The following is a 14,680-nucleotide window of genomic DNA, read 5'->3' as shown; positions in this document are numbered from 1 at the left end:
TCTAAGCAGCCTTGCACTCTTGCTACTGACTGCATTTCTTGTGGACACTAATCGAGTTTAAAGTCTTCCAGAGTGCGAGAGAGGCCACGGCAGAGCCATTCAAGTTCAGATTTTCTGTGTCCCGTTGTAAACACTAATAACCTCTAGTAATCTTAATATATAATCACGAGCTCTGCCTTCTGTTGGAGTTAATGTCTTTAGCAGGTGTAAATGTCTAGCCCTCTCATCTGCCATGAATACGCGTGTCCTGCTTGATAAGAAAGGTAACAACGTGAGTCCAAATCCAGGAATTACTGGAAATCTCTTGGGAAAGTCTGTTCTCTCTGAGATATTCATTCTAGTTTCCTGACTAGGCTTTGGGAAAAGGTCTTCTGAACTTTTGGATTCACATTTCACTTCAACTGAGCTTCCAGGCTTTGAGTTTACCCATCATAGCAACGCGGTGACAATGGATGGGGAAGAGAAGGCGTTGGAGTGTTGTCCTCGGGGATCGCTCAGGTTCTGCTTCCATGGGCTGATAAAGGCACTGACATTCTTCAGGGGGGTGTTGCTGTAACACCCTCTGTCATTGTTTAGAAAATAATCTGCTTTAGGAAGAAAGCGTCTGCTGATAAGGTGTTCAAAATGGCCACTAATACACCACAGAATACCTTTGCAGTTGTGGCTATCTTTAGGCTCATTTAGGTTGACACTTCTCACCCATTTGGGCTCTTTTCATTGCTCTGTGTTCCGCCTGCCCTCGGGCTCACACACACATCCCCCTGGGGACACAGACGGTTCTTTAGCAAGGTTGTGTCTCCACAAAGAGGTCCCAGGTCCTCTGGGTCCATGTCCACTAGTGACCATGTCAGAGAAACCTGCATCCACCAACATAAGGAGGAGATAAGGTTTTTCTTACACTCACTCAGTGCACTAATTGCACCAAATACATGTTACCCAATGGTGGCAGAGGTAATTTCTTATCAAAATCAGTTGTAGGGGCATGGTGTGTAACTTTGCCTGCTTTATTTGCATTGGCTCAGCCTTTCTGCATCCTGCCCAGGACAGACAGGGCTGCACCGTGCTGAGTGCCTGGCTCCTGCTCACATCCCCACAGCTGTTGCTCCTGATCTTTGCTGCCAGGGTAAGGATCCTCTCCTTGGCGAGCCTGCCTAGAAATAAGGGATCCTTGACCACATGGAGACCACATAGCAGATGTTGAGAGACACCACACATACGCTGTGGTCCTCTCTTGGCCCTCACTCTGTGCCTCTTCTCCATCCTCTGGGACGAGCGCTCTCTGGCTCCTTTCCGCGGGCCCCTCATGCTGCAGCGTACACCAGCCTGTTGCCATTTGCCAAGGAGCTTATCTGGCACAAGAAACAGTATCTGTGTTCCTCCTCCCTTGCTGTCCCCGGAGCCAGAGGAAAGTGATGCGGTTCAATGTTCTTTCCAATGCTAATGTGAGGGTCTCTGCTCGCTCTTCAGGGAGCGTGGGGGCTGCTGTCCTTCCCCGCAGATTGCCATCCCATATGTTCCCAGCACACTGACTCGTTCCTTCCACACTCCCTTTCCTCGTTTCTCAAGTGCTGGCTGCCTGACAAACACATCTTGGCAGCGCTGATCCCCCGCTCAAGTAAGCAGCCCATCCTATGGGATCTATAGCAGGTGCTGTCAGGAGGACTTCAGTCATCTGGATGGAGCTGAATCTCACCCCAGGGAGTGACTGCACTGCAAGCGTGCAGACTGCCAGGATGGGACATCACCATGTGCTGTAGGTGACACGGAGGCCCCATCCTCAGGACGATGCTGGTGGATGAACGCCCAACCGCAGCCCAGCCGCACTGCTGTCCTCTTTGAGCTGGGGTCACCCAAACCAGTCTGACCAGCACAAGATCCTGTTCTGCTACATACACCAAATGCTGGGATCGTCTTCCTCCAAAAGCTTTCTGGCAGAGCTGGGGACCCCTGAGGAAGAGGCAGGGGGACAGGGTCAGGCCGCAGGGGTGGGCGTATTTCCCACCACCTCCAGCCCTCCCGTGGGATTCTCACTGTCCCAGAACATGCCGTTTTAGTGACTCTATTCCTGTTCTTGGGGTGGGAAGGAAAAGGTGGGGGCTCTGCAAAAAATTTAACCATATCCTACACCAAATAACTTCGCGTGTCAATAACACTGCCTCACCTGCATTTTACCCTCCCTTGTATCCCTGTCCAGAGAACCTGCTTCCACCTTGTTTTGTAGCCTGCTCTGCATGATCCCCAGCTGTCAGAGGCTGGTGGCATCCATGGCCAAGTCTCTTGACCTTCCAACAGGCTGCAGCACCCCTCCCTCTCCACATGACGCATCTTCAGGATCGGTTTCCACTGCTGGTGGGTTTGGTGACTGGGCTGCTTCTGGGAGGATGGCACCTTCAGTGATCTCAGGGTAGCATCACCATGGGGGTAAGCTGGAGCTCCAAGCTGCTCTCCAGCTCTGGTCCTGTTTTGCAGCACTGGGGGGTCACCGGGGAGGCCCAGAGCACCTGGTGCTTTGGCACATGGGTGTTGTGGAGGCTGGAGAGCCATGGGGCAGGGCAGCGGGGCCAGCAGAACCCTGGACTCTGCCACGCACGGCTTAAGGAGGAGGAGGCTGAGCACTGGCCAGGGCGAGTGCCATGGACCTGAGCATGAAGCGCTGCACTCCCAAACCTCGTGGGCACCTTAGCTGTCATCGGGCCACTCCTGGCTGATAAGCGGGGCCGAGCGCTCCCACAGCGATGTCTTGCCTGGCACGGTCCCCTCCCGAACCGCGACGTGGCCGAGGACGGACGCCAAGACGTCACGGCTGCGCGAGTCCCTGGGGAGGCAGCGAGTGCTGAGCCAAGCGCCTGCCGAGAACAGACAAAACACAACCCCCAGTATTTGTTCTGAAACCTGCCCAGAATTACTTTGGCCTCGGTGAGACTGGAAGATTATTTTCCTTAAGTATTTTTAAACCTGGAGACTGGCAAGTGCCAGAGGGCTGGGATTTCCTGGCTTGAGCACACAGGTCGTGGATGGCAAGGAGAACAAGGAGCCCGCTCCTGCTGCTCCACCTGGGAAGCCCTGAGAGCCAGCGCAGGGCTGAACCGGGATGGTGGAGCTGGCAGGAGCTTGGGGAGGAAACCATGGGCAGAGCAGACCCTCTGCCAGACCAGCACCAGAGCAGAGCCCGAGCACCTCAGATCCTGTGTTCAATTTTGGGCCCTTCACACCAAGAAAAAGCCTTGGAGGTGCTGGAGCGAGTTGAGAGAAGGGAACGGAGCTGGGGAAGGGGCTGGAGCACAAGTGTGATGGGAGCAGCTGAGGGACCTGGGGGTTCAGCTGGAGAACAGGAGCTGAGGGGAGACCTTCTGATCTCTGAACTGCCTGAAAGGAGCTTGGAGCCAGGGGGGTCGGGCTCTGCTCCCCAGGAACAAGCGCCAGGAGCAGAGGAAATGGCCTCAAGTTGCACCAGGGGAGGTTGATGTTGGACATTAGGAAAAGTTTATTCCTGGAAAGGGTGGCGAAAAGGAAGAGAAAAGCAGCAAATGCAGCAAGAAGTGCCAGCACCACCCCAGCCAGAGCGGCTGCCTGTCCCCCTCTCTGCAGCACTGTCCCCCTCTCTGCAGCACTGTCCCCGTCTCTGCAGCACTGTCCCCGTCTCTGCAGTACTGTCCCCATCTCTGCAGGCACTGCTTTCCTGGCAGTGAGCCCCAGGGCACGCTGGTGCTGAGTGCTGCTGTGATCTGTGTCCCCAAGTTTATCGGGCACAGAGGACAGTAAAGCACAGCTCGCAGTGGCAGTGAGGCTGCTGAAATGCAGGTGCATTTTTTAAACACGCTGCCATTTACACACAGCCCTGCAGGCTGCATGGAGGTGAGCAGGGGTGAAAGGAAAGCGAACAGTGCTCTGCACGCTGCCAGTTTGTTCGTGGCTGAGTTTGTCGGTGCTGCTGTCTCAGTCTTTCTGTTCCTGGCAGGATCCAGCAGCAGGACAGCCACGGTTTGCTCCCATTCAGCACTGGTGAGCACACAACCTATTGTGTCTACGTGTAAACACACATTTGTGTTGCTTGTTCCAAAACCCCACTTGTTCCGTCCCCAGCACTGACAATGTCAGGAAAGCCTCCGTCTCCCCCCGGCTTTGTTCAACTGTGCTTCTTTGGAGGAAAGATCCCCAGCAAAGCGTCCGTCAAAACCAGCTCTTGCTGGCAAATTCGGTTCTGCTTTCTTCATGTGCTTTTTGCGTTTGCCTCACACAAAGTCTGGTGGCTGAGCTGTGCAGGCAGGACAAGTTGCATAAAGCAATTTAATGAGTCTTACGTACAAGCCAGAACTGCTTCCTCATCCGGGCAGGTGCCCTGTGAATTGTCTTTTGCCCTACCTACCCACCACGGCGGCACAACAGCCCGTGGCATAAATGCCGGCACAGGGTGCGTGCACGTTCTGTCTCCAAAGAGCCTCAGAAGAAAACCCTTATAACAACCACAGTTACCATCTAAACAAATCCCAGGTCTTCCATAAACAGAGAACGGGGTTAAATGTGCCTAATAAGCTGCTCATTCTGAATTATCATCCCTGCTCTAATAATAGCTGATAAGTTAGTCTTTTGTGGGACAATAAACATTTCTGTTATTCCCCAATCCCAGCTTTGGGATAAATAAAGCCAGCCCTTGTTTTTAAGCAGGAGGTCATGCACCATCTTAGGATAAAGTCACTGCTACCCTTTCCCTGCTCTGCAGACTTGAAAGAATGAAATGTATAAAGCCAGAGAAAATTAGAGTGGGAGCAGCTAAAGACAAGGCAAACATGCTGGCATTAAGCTTCCTTCACATGTGTGTTTAGCAGATAATTCGTTATCATCCCAGTCCAAAGTTAACCTGCTGGAAAGCTGCTGTGTGTTGGCTGCAACTGCAATGTTTCGGATTTCACTGTTTCAGCTGGTCACAAACAAACCCAAAAAACGCTATAAAAGCTTGTTTTTGATTGAACTCGCTGCTGCTGGGTACAAATACTTGTTTTCTGGGTGGAAGTTCATTGGGGCACAAGCACCAAAGTTCATTAATCCCTGGTAAAACACAGACTTTGTGCCCAGTGGCAGCAGCTTTTGTGGGGCTGGGCAGCACTGCCTCCACTTTCCACTTCCCCATCCCAGACTGGAGGGAGGAAGGAGGAGGAGGAGGATGCTGAGGTTTCCTACTGCCCTCCAGCAGCCCGGGGCTGGGGGATCCGGGCACTGGCCGCGGTGGCATGGGGTCTCTCACTCCTGACAGCACTGCCAAACACCCGTGTGGCTCCAGGCACCCGTCTCCGCCATCTCCATCACCTCCATCTCCTTGTGGCTGTGGGGCCGTGGCAGGAAGCTGCGGTCGCGGCTGTTTTTCTGCCGTGGCTCATCTGCTATTCTTACACACTTCGTGGGGGTGAGCCGTATTTACTCTGTCTCAGAGACAGGAGTTGCCTCCGTTACGCCTCAGAAAAGCACCTGGCTGTGTTGCAGGGAGGGGGATGCATGTGGTCTGGTCTCATGGGGGACATTTGTTATGGGGCCAGTAGCAGGCGCAGACCCCCCTTCCAAGTCCCATGCAGCATCCCAGCCACCAGCCCCCCCGGCCTCTGTGGGACACCCTGCTTGTGCTCCCCTGGGAAATACAGGGCTCAGGTCTCCCAGAATGGGCACTCCTGGGTCTGGGCTCTGCTAAAACCCCCATCCCTTGGGCAAGACCCCATTCCCAATGCCACCGGGGCAGGAATGGCCACACTGCCAAGGCCACTCGCAGCCCTGGAGCTCTGTGCCCTGCCACAAAGCTCCCCAAAAGGTCCCAGGCTCTTGTGTACCCCAGACAGCCCCAGGTCCCAAATGGCGCCAACTGCCCTTGGGTAACCGACCCCCTCTCTGCCGTCTGTTCTCAGACCAACCCTCAGCAAAGGGATGTCCCAGGCAGGTCCTCGTGTGTCACCAGCCATGGACACACCGGGGCTGTGCACGCACGTGGCCGCGTAATGCCGTAACAAGATTACCCTGTGACATGATGGCTGTGAAATAATCCACGGTATCATTCAGTAAATCCTGGGATCCAATTACCCTTCCGCATGACACCCCTTCCCGGGCACGGGGAGGCCGGGGGGCCACAGCCCCATGTCCTGCCCCTCCATCAGGCGCATGCTCGGCTCCTCCACTCCCCTGTACCTCTTTGCCTCCGTGTCATTTAAGATTAGCAAAGTTTGCGTTACCCCGCGGGAGCCCCGACCCTCTGCCCGGCTCTGTTGTGTTTTTTCGCCCGGCTGCGTGCTCCCCAGCACCGCGCTGACCTCCTGCCCAGCCGGCCTTGTGCTCCCTCACCGTCCCCACAGCACCAGACCCTGTTCAGGGGGCAATGACACCATCCCTGGGATGGGGACAGAGCCAATCTGGCCGCCCGGAATGTCCGCGGGACACAGGAGAACCGCGCAATGCCGTCCTGTTAACCCGGCTGCGCGAGAGCCCGGCGCACACGCTGCCTCCCGCACAGCACAGTTGTTTGCAAACAGTTTTCCAAGGCATTTTCCTTGTCCCAGCAGCTGCTCCCTGCAGCCAGCATATCCCTTTCTGTGAGAATAAAGCCCGGGGCCCGGGTGCACCAGCAGTCCCGGCCCCGGCAGCGGTGCCAGGGCACGCACGCTGCCCCGCGGCCGGCTCGGCGCGCTCCGCTGCCGGCACCGCAGTCGCTCCTGGCCCTGGCAGGTGTTCAGACACCAGCGCTGCTGCCAAACCAGGCAGGGAGCGTGGCCAGCTGCAAATTTCGGCTTCGTTTTTGGAGCCTTTGAATCGCTGGCCGGCTGCCAGGTTTGTTATTTGTTAGTCTAAGTGGGTTTGTTTTGTTTTGGTTTTTTTCTCTTTTTCCCAAGCGAATTTCAAGCCGGAGAGAGGAGCCGGGCTAGGAGGGAATTTGGCAGGGGGCCCTCAGCATCCTCAGCGCCGGAGGAGCGGGGGCGAGGGCAGGATGCTGCGGCGTGGTCGGCCCTGCCCAGGAGACCCCAGGCAGCAGGACGGAGCCCTCACGTCAGGAAACTTTGAGTTTCACCTCAGCTGCAGAGGGAATAGAGCTGAGACTTCCACACACGGAGCAGAGTTCGTGGACCTGCCTCTCTGGAGCAGAGCTCTGCAGAGCCCTGGTGCTGTGCAGGAGTCCACTCTGCAGCTGCAGCTTCGTGCTGGCCCAGTTTGCACTCGCTGAGCCCAGGGGTGCAGACAGCACCCCTGGAAAAGCCTCTGTCTCCTGCACCCAGCTGTGCAGCCATGGAGCCGCAGGCAGAGCCCCCAGGGGACTCATGGGCCACCAGGGTGGCCCTGGGAGCAACCAGGACCCCTGTACCCAGCGAGCAGAGTCATGGGGATCAGGCAACAGAACAAAATGAGGGCAATTTGCAAGGGAAGAAATTGCTTTTCCACCTTAGAAACCTGAGCCTCAGATCCATTTCCCTCCAGAGAAGGGAAACAAAAGCTTTGGGAGGGGAGGAGAGGGTTGAGGCCGGAGGATGGCAGGGAGCCGTGGGGCAGGGAGCCGTGGGACCAGGGATGGGGCTGTGGCCGGGAGACGAGTGCCAGCAGGAGGGAGGCTGCTGGGCGCTGGCAGGAGCCGGGTGCAGGCGACCGGAGCGTGTCCTGTTGTTGTCCCAATGCTTCCCAGCTCCCCACCGCTTTCCCTGCCATTGTTCAGCAGCCCCGGGGGTGAGGCGCAGCATGGAGACCGGCTGCCCTTCCTCCCTGCCTCCCGCCTGCCCTTCCGCCCCAGCTCCCTCCCCACCACCCATGCCCGGCTGCTGTGGCGTGTGCCACCGGCTACCCAGGGCCATGGGGCTGGGGCACCATCCCCTCCTGCCTGCCCTGAGCCCCAGCCGCAGTGCAGAACAGCAACCAGCTCATCCCCAGCCAGCGCGGAGCAACCAGCATCTCCCCAGGAGCCAGCGTGGGGTTGGGAATGGGGCCAGGGTCCAGCCCTGCACAGACAGGGACAGTGAGCGCAGTCAGAGGCAAAGGGCTCTGGCCACCCACTGCTGCCTCATTGCCTCCCTACTTGGATGGATAAAGCCTCCATGGTCCCATCTGCAGGCAAAGCCATTTCTGTCGCATCACTTCATTCCCCTGAGTTTAACGTGGTGGGTTTTGTAAGAAGACCTTCCCACCGAGTCCTCTGAGCTTTGTTCCCGTGGCTCAGCCGCTGCTGCTTCCCGGCCACCGCGGCCACGTCAGTGCGTTTCTCAAAAAAGCAAATCAAGCCCATCCGATGGCTGCGCCTCGCAGGCTGCGAGGTCGCTCCTGCCGATGGAGCAGGAAAGACGTCGGTACCCCCATGCCCAGAGCAGCTCTCTGCTGGGGACAGTCCAGACCGCTGGAGGTGACTCCCTGCGCAGGGACCCCACCAGCACTCCCAGTGCAGAGCTCAGGGGGTGGACAGTGACACACAGCACGGGTACCAGGCAGTGGGGTACGCGGGAGCCCCCAGTGCCACGGCTCCAAGACGCAGAGGACCCTGAAAGATTAATGGCCTTTTTTTCAGTGTTTGCTGTAGGCAGAGCCACCACTGCAAAGCAGAGGGCTCATGCTCCAGGGCTTCATTCCGATAACAGTCTTGGTATGAGAATAAGCTCCCCTGGTGAGGTGCATATTGGAGAACTTGAATGGGAGCTCCAAAACAGGTTGCAAAGAAAGAGATTAAGATCACTATTTGTCCTTTTTTTTTCCTTTTTCCTTCCTACTAAAGCAAAAATACTGCTGTTTATTGCTATAAACCCCTGGGGGCTGTGTGGTAAACTCCCAGTGGGAATGACTGTCTCAGGAGATCAGAGATCTCCAGAACATCCCCTTGCCAAATTTACAGTTACTGGTGGCTCTAATCAGCCTTGTTTATCTCTCCCTGCAGCGATATTTGGGAAACGAGCACAGGTCAAACACGGGCCAGTTCCCTCATTGTTACCCGATACCCAAAATCTCCCTTCGGGCCGCACCATGGTGGCGCGGACACCTTCTCGCCCCTTGTCGCGCAGCCTGGCGCTCACGGGGAGCAAATCGGCTGCTCCAGGGATGCTGCCGGGAAAGGACCAGGTGACAGGAGCCCCTGGCACAGCCTGCTGCGCTCAGCCCCATCATCCCAACCGCGGCACAGCTCCCGCAGCCGCCCCAGCCGCCCATCCCCTGCCCGCTGCTGAGTGGGGACGGCTGTGACGCCTGCGCGCTCACACCCTCCCTACCGTATATTCTTCCGAAGAAAAGAAAGCATCACTGTCCTATTAATTATGGAGCAATATTTTTCCCAGAGTCACCTACTGGTTCACATATTCGTTTTCCAGGCAGCTTAGCCAGTAGCCTGGCAACAGGGTGACCTTATGCTCTGCTCCGCTCTGAGCGTTTTATTAGCCACACTGGACTCTCTCCACCGCTCCATATTGCTGAGCCCCTCATTAGTACAATTAATAAGCCGCTTCTGTCAATTCAATCAAATGCCAGGCTCGACAGCAGGAGAAAGCTTTGGCAGATCAAGTAGAGGAGCTTCTGGGTAGCACTGGGAAATTGCAGGAAACCTTTCATCTCCCTCAAGGAGCCGAACAAGAATGGAATTGTGGGATTGGGATTCTCTCAGGTCATGTTTATTTATCGCCAGCTCATTAGTATAATAAATCAGGTCCCCTGTCACTTTGAATGAAGTCACAGGTTTACTGGAAAGAACTTGGCAGAACACCTTGATATTATTAATGATGGTGTGGACAAAGCCCCATGAAAGGCGATGCCCTGGCTGGGGTGTGCAGCACCCTCACACGCACCCGCTTGTCCCTGCACCCTGCCGGCAGAAGGCCACCACCAGCAGAAGGCCACCATGAACAGAAGGCCACCAGCAGCAGAAGGCCACCGTGAACAGAAGGCCACCATAAGCAGAAGGCCACCAGCCCAGGCTGGTGTGGTCATCCCAGCGCAGGGGACTGGGATGCTCTGGGGACACACTGTCCGGTGCAGCTGCAGCACAGTCCATCCAAGGTACCCGGCAGGTGCAGGATGGGATGCTCCTCCCTGCTCCAGGAGACACGCATGGTGGGACACATCCCTGTCCTGGCCCTGCTCTCATCCTGCTGCCTGTGCCGGGATGCAGAGCAGAGTGCCAGGCACGCAGCGCGGGCGTTGGTGCCCAACCGGCTGTCACGTGTATTGGGCACATGTGACGGCGCTTTGCCTTTCACACCTCTCTGCGTCCCACCAGACTTTGCCCTGGCTCTGATGTCAGCCTGCTCTTTGGATCCCATGCTGGCTGCGTGAGCTCCCATGGCTGCGGTGCCGGTGGCGCTGGGCAGGACATGGCTGCGGGGTGACCGGGGAAGTGTCGGTGCTCGCATGGCTGCACAACTGTGGCTCCTGAATGGGATCGGTCCCTGTGTCCTCTGAGCAGGACCTGCCAGCAGCATGGGGTCTGGAGCATCCTTCTGATGAGGAAAGGCTGAGAGAGCTGGGGCTGTTCAGCTGGAGAAGAGAAGCTGAGAGGGATCTGATCAATGGGATCAATATCTCCATGGTGGGTGTCAGAGGATGGACCAGACTCTGTTCAGTGGTGCCCAACGCCAGGGTGAGGGGCAACGGGCACAGACTGAAACACAGGAGGGTCCATTGGAACACGAGGAGAAACTTGTTTGCTGGGAGGTGCCAGAGCCTGGCCCAGGCTGCCCAGAGCGGGTGTGGAGTCTCCTTCTCTGAGACATTCAAACCGCCTGGACCCACCTGTGTGATCTGCTCTGTGACCCTGCGTGAGCAGGGCTGGGCTGGGGGATCTACAGAGCTCCTGCAACCCCAACCAGCCTGGGATTCTGGGATTCTGTGAAGGGACCAGAAGGTGGCTTTGCAGAGCCCTTCGTGTGACACCTTCCCCTGAACTGGGCACCCCAGCCAGGGTGAGTGGGATGCGGTGGTCAGCCGGGGATGCTGGAATGTCATTGGTCTCCTTTCCTGGATCCGGCACTTGACCACCCCAGAGAGCAGATCGCAGGTCGATTCCTATTCTGTCACTGGAAATAATGCTGGGTGGCAACAAGGAAAAGCTGTGACTGGTCTGTTGTAGTCTGAGTGCCCCAAATACAGCAACATCGCAGGTATACGTCCCAAAAAGGTTCCTAAAATAAACTTCCCCAGGAAATCCTTTGATCTAGTCTGACGATGAAAACGTAAATCTGAATAAAATCAGACTTTTAAAAAGATTAATTTCCATTTAGTTTAAATATAGCTTAAAGGTTGTAAAATAACAGCTTTATTTTATTGTAGAGTTTATCACAGTATTATGATCTCCACGTTGTCCTGAATAAATCACTGCCTGACCACCCCATGGATCCCCAGTCACTACCGGACGCCTGTGTGACAGCATGGCAGGCTGGCTGGGGACACAACGCCCTCCTGTCCTGCGCTGCAGGGGACACTGCTGCATCCGCCACCCCTGGAAAACCAGTAAATGCCCCCTCCCTCCTTATCTTCCCTTTAGCAGTGGGTGTCTTGGCATGCCCCTAGCCCCCATTTCCTCTCCCAACTGTTGTTGACATGGGAGAACAATGGGGCCAAGGGCAGCAGAGAGACTCCCTGCCCCTTCCCCTGGCCGCCCGCTCACCTTCCCAGGCACAGCCAGGGCACCCAGAGACCCAGGGTACCCAGTGACCTGTGGCACAGCCAACGAGGTGGCAGCACCAGGGGGAAGCCGGGGCAGCCTGACCGCAGCCGGGAGCTGCAGCCTGGGCAGTGCGGTGCTGCCCCGTCCCAGCAGCACAGCATCGGGCATCCCGCAGCATGGGGCCACTCTGCATGGCCTGGGTGCTGCTGGGAGCCATCCCAGTGAGGGGAGGGATGCAGAGGTACCTCTGTGCTAGTGAGGAGCCCCTGGAGCCAGAGGAATGGGGCTGAGCAGAGGACAAGGGCAGATGTGGGAGAAGGGGCTGGTCAGGGAGTCAGGGGAGAGAGGGGTTTTTATTGTCAGTTATCGGCCAGACCGATACCCTCTGCCTTCCGCCGCAGTCATTGGCGAGAAGGATAATATTAAATAAAGAGCTCGTTGCAGCCTGTGCTTGTCAAGGCCAGCAGGTTTAAAGACCTCCCTGATTTTCCAGCCTGCGAGGAACAGTGAGGTGAGCTTGCTCTTATCCGGACGGAGTGCTGAGTGGGAAGAGCCCTGTGTGCTCCCGAGGAGCGGCAGGCACCCAGCCGGAGGTGCGGCAGGTGGTACCCAGCCAAGGGCAGAGTCCCGCTCCGGCCGAGCGTCAATGCTCACAAGGGCTGCAAGGAGGGACCAAAACTGCGGGACTGGGAGCCCAGCACCTCCTGGGACCCCTCAGCACCTCCCGGGACCCCCTAGCAACTCCCAGCACCTCCCGGGACCCCCCAGCATCCTCCAGCACCTGCCAGGACTCCCCGGCATCCCCTGGCACCTCGCGGGCCCCCCCCCGACAACTCCCGATACCTCCCAGCACCTCCCGGCATCCCCAGCATCCCCCAGCACCTCCCAACACCTCCCAGCACCCCCCAAGGCATCCCCAGCATCCCCCCGCACCTCCCAACACCTCCCAGCACCCCCCAAGGCATCCCCAGCATCCCCCCGCACCTCCCAACACCTCCCAGCACCCCCCAAGGCATCCCTAGCATCCCCCAGCACCTCCCAGCACACCCCGGCATCCTCCAACACCTCGCAGCACCTCGCAGCACCTCCCGGAATCCCCCAGCACCTCCCCGGAGCAGCCGGGGGTTTGCGCAGCAACCCGGGACCACCTGGGCTCCTCCGCCGGGGTTCGTGTGCCATCCAGTGGCGAAGGCCCAGCCGCAGCTCAGCGCCGGGAAGGAGGGAGCCAGGCTGGGCTGGAACCTGCGGAGCGTCTCCCCGGGGAGGATCCTCGGCAGAGGCTGCGGGACAAGGGGACGCGCTGAGCCCCCAGCACCGTCCGGGCTGCACCTGGCAGAGCTGGGGGCTCCGGCAGATGCTGCTCCAGGAGCCCAGGTCGCCCCCCGGGGTGCTCAGAGGAGTCTCCTGCCATTGCCATGAGGGTCCGGGAGCAACCTGTGCAGAGGAGATGGGAGACTCCACACCTCGGGAATGGACAGGCATGCAAGTCTTTCCCCGGTGAGCCCCTGGACCATTTTGGTTGGTACCAGCCATGCCACTTCTGCCTGTTCCGCAAGGGCTTGTACCCACTTCAGCACAGTCAGCAGGGCTGGGCCTTGGGGTGCCCAAAGGGAAATGCAGGTGATCCTGGGCGTGCAGGAGGTACGTACAGCATCAATGGTGCGCATGCAGATGGCTCCCAGCAGGCAGGATGGGAGCCCGGGCTTTGACTCCTAAATTGATGCTGTGGGCAACTGCAGATCTCACGGGATTCCATGCGGGACTGGGGCTGGAGAGGGAGGAGCAGGGAGGGCTTTGAGGAACTTGGCTGGAAGGCAGGGCCCCTGGCAGCGGCAGTTGCAGCTTGGTAAAACACAGCAGGCTCCTTTCTGCTCCCAGACATTAGGAGCAGCTCAACAATTAAGACTAGCTTCTATTAATATGCAAATTTCTGCTGCCATGGCAATATTCTTATACATGCAAATTGCAGTGGGAACCATTGTTGAAGAGACCAGCGCTGGGCCGTGGACTTTGTCTGAGCAGATGTTCCTAATTGACCTCCCCCGGAGCTTTGGGTCCTGGGTAGCCAGGACCAGCGTTGCCAGAGGCCACTGTCACACAGGCAGCATCTTCCCCAAGCGCCAGCATCACTGCGCTGCCCCTGGCCCCGCGCGGAGCTCGGGCCTGTTTGCACAGATGCCAACGTGACGTGCCAGCAGCAACAGGCAGGCCGGTCCAGCCTCGCTCTTCCGTGGGAACCTCCTTCCACCTGCCACCAGTATCTGATTCCAGTTTCTGCAGCTGAAGCCGTGCCCGGAGCTGCTCCTTTGGTGCGTCTTCCCCAGGCAGCCAGACTCGCCCGCAGCAGGACCTGGCTGCTGCCCAGCCTTGCTGCGGGCCACCCGGAGAAGCTGGGGCTGGCCCAGGACCGCAGGCGCTGCAAGCGCCAGCACCGGCTTGTCCTGCTCACAGGCACTGCTGAGCCGCAGATCCCGACTTGAGGGGAGGGGGAATGTTTTCTCCTGAGCCGGCTTGGGATGGAGCTTTCAGCAGCTCCATGCCAACAGGGTGAGCTGGGTTTGCCACCGGTTACCAGCCCGCCGCAGCACCAGAGGCTGCTGTGGGAGCGCAGAGCCCATGGCTGGCTCACCCAAAACCTGCTGCAAGTGGGCAGCAGACCCTAGGAGAGCAGGGCCACCCTGCACGTGTGTCCCTTCCCAGCCGGGGCCAGGACCACGAGGTGGCAGCGTGTGAACAGCATCAACCCAGGCACAGGGAGCCCCTCAGACCTCCTGGGAACAGCCACATGACTTCCCACCAGATCTTGGGGTGCACCCACTGAATGCCTGTGGTTCTGCTCCCTGGAGCCCTCGGCCATCCTCAGAGGGACGGCGTGGAACTGTGGCCATTGCAGTGAGCTGCCATCTCCAGCAGTGGGGTTCCTCAGCGGGATGTGAAAAGGACAGACGGGTTGCAGCGGGGACGCAGCGTCAGACTGCGGGTACCTGGCGGTTTGGCTGCTGCAGGTTCCCAGCAGGTGTTGGTACATGGGGCTGGTCGCTGGCATTGGCTGCACACCAGCAACCACTGGTACCATGGGGGCTG

Source organism: Streptopelia decaocto (assembly GCF_964273445.1).
Source record: "Streptopelia decaocto genome assembly, chromosome: 19".
Lineage (NCBI taxonomy): Eukaryota > Metazoa > Chordata > Aves > Columbiformes > Columbidae > Streptopelia > Streptopelia decaocto.
This window is presented reverse-complemented; position numbering follows the sequence as displayed.